The 2,500-nt window shown below is 37.7% G+C and overlaps 1 protein-coding gene across 1 annotated transcript in view; it reads right to left on the bottom strand.

Moving 5' to 3' along the window:
• LOC134462990 (copine-9-like) overlaps positions 1–2,500 on the bottom strand; it is a 172,182-nt gene that overhangs the window by 137,196 nt on the left and 32,486 nt on the right. The gene's annotated exons all lie outside the window — the stretch shown is intronic.

The raw sequence follows: 2,500 nt of genomic DNA, 5'->3' as shown, positions 1-2,500 counted from the left end.
CTTCAAAGTCAGATTCTGTCCTCAGGTGTGTGTGAGGTATGAAAACATTTGATTAAATCTGTCTGGGAAAAAATCAGAGGATAAATCCAGCACCCTGGCGGATGGAAAAACTCCCAGCACTCAATACTTCTTGCAATAAGTTAAAACTCAAAGCCCACTGCTATACCGCCCCTCTTTGAACTCAATTTTGAAAGGCTTTGTTTGTAATGTGTTGGCAAAGAGAACCTTTACACCTTAGCAGACAGGCGTGACACCACGGCAACCACCGGGATAGAGAACTTTATTGTTGTTCTCCACTGTATTACTCCATTACTATAGCAACTCCAAGCCAATGGGGTGTCATCTTGTTCCGATGCAGCCAATGGGGTGCCATTACCCTGAGCTCCAGGAGAGATGATGAGCTATTGATCTGCCGGCTCTTCTCCTGCCATGCCTGAGGAGTCTCCTCCTGGCTGACTCCACATTATATGCCCCTCTAGCCAGCAACCTCCTCTTTCATTCACATATGAAGAGTTCAGATGCAAAACCCCCTAACTCCATTTCTGAAGACCTGCACTTCTATATTTTTAGAGAACCCTGCTGTTGGTTTGGTTTACATTCATGAATACATAAATAAAAGAAAAAATATGCAAATTTGATAGCTTCGTATTAAATAAAAATGAATTAAGATTATTTTCTGAAAAGGCACTTACGGGGTTTTGCATGAGAACTCTTCAATATTCACTCACGTCTTGATTTCTCTCTCTCTCTATCTCTCCCATACAAAGACAGAGAGAGAGAGAGAGAGAGAGAGAGAGAGAGAGAGAGAGAGAGAGAGAGAGAGAGAGATACTTTTTGTTGTTCATGTTTAAAGAAGATACTTTGTCTTTGTGTTAAAGACCTTGAGTACCATATCTCGCCTACTGTGTACTGGCCAGGGCTTTGAACCGGTTCAAGGAACGAAAATGAAAACCGGGAAATTTTTGTATTTTACAGGGAACAGACACGAAACCAGAAATGTTATTATTTTTTTAAGTTCTGGAACAGGAACACTTATTGAAAAATAATGGTAACCGGTTAATACCGATTTTATTTCGTTCCTCAAACAAACAAAAAAAGTAATTATTTTCCTGCACACGTTACCATGACGCCTGACCTTCACGTCTTGTGCGACATCAGACATTTACTGACTGAATGGAGAGAGAGCAGTGGATTACACCTCCACTCCACATCCTAAATAGGAGAAACCACTGTCATACAAAACGGACGAATTCCCATTGCATCGCTGTTAGACATATTGCAGAGAAGCGTGTTTAAAGCACACAAGAATGTTCTTTGTTAATGGGCATCCATGGCCGCTTCAAATGCAGATGCACAAACTCGCAATGTCCGTCATAGTGCTCCCCTTGACCCCAGTTTATTCCTTCTCCGCTTAGGTTGTCCCTAATGTTAATTAATGTCTGATATGGGAAGTAATCAGCTGACAGGAACTAAATTAACCGTTAAAAAAAAAAAAAACCCGGATCTTGGATCCTGTGCATCTCTATCGCTTATACTCGCCTCACTGGAACACATAGATATTCAATCAACTTCAATCACTGAGCGAGTAACTGGCAGTGATGTGTCTGAACGAAGCTTTAGACTCTCCATGACTCATTTACAGTCTGGCTTTGGACTTTCTTTGCCGCACAATTGGGTAACACTTTAGAATAATGGATGCAAAAAAGCATTATAAAGACGTAATAAATAATTAACTATTGATGAACAAAACATTAACAAACGTTTGTAAATGATTAGGAAATGTAAACAAATGCTTGTAAATGACTAGGAAATGTTATGTTAATATTTCATATTGATCAAACATTTACAAGTTGCTTGTAAATGAATAAAATAGTCTGTTATAAGGTGTGTAAAATCTTGAATATATCATTTGTAGATATTTTATAAAGCATTAATAAAGCTTAGTTAATAATAAAAACATTTGTTAATGTTTTATTCATCATTAGTTAATTATTTACTGAGTCTTTACTAAGGAACATTATTATAAAGTGTTACCCACAATTATTGTTGATTGTGCAAATTTAACAAGAGGTTGTAGGAGAACAAAATGTTCTTGCAAACATTTTGGACTTGCAAAATATTTGTTGATGAATGCAAGTCCAAATATTGTTTTCCTTTGAAACTGTTGTTCTTCCTCATGCTCCTGAATTCTTCACCATAGCCGGTAGCACACACACCACTACTGGACAATCTGAATAGCCAATTATGAACAATAACAAAACTTAAACAGTCGTCCCCTTTCTTTGCGCATAATAATGATCCAAATTGAACATCAACACAGAGTATCCTTTTTAAAATCAACAGAGTATCTTTTCTAGGGACTACCAGCTTGTGTGGGCACTGAAGATGGAATGTATGTATAACGGTGTGTCTTAGTGGGTCAAATGGTAAACTCAGTGCATAGTAATAAATGTATACTGTCCATGTTTCAAATACACTGTAAATGATCTTGAACCTTGAA

This window comes from Engraulis encrasicolus, chromosome 14 (genome assembly GCF_034702125.1).
Source record: "Engraulis encrasicolus isolate BLACKSEA-1 chromosome 14, IST_EnEncr_1.0, whole genome shotgun sequence".
Taxonomy (NCBI): Eukaryota; Metazoa; Chordata; class Actinopteri; order Clupeiformes; family Engraulidae; genus Engraulis; species Engraulis encrasicolus.
Note: the sequence above shows the minus strand (reverse complement) of the source record. Positions and strands in the feature narration are given on the sequence as shown.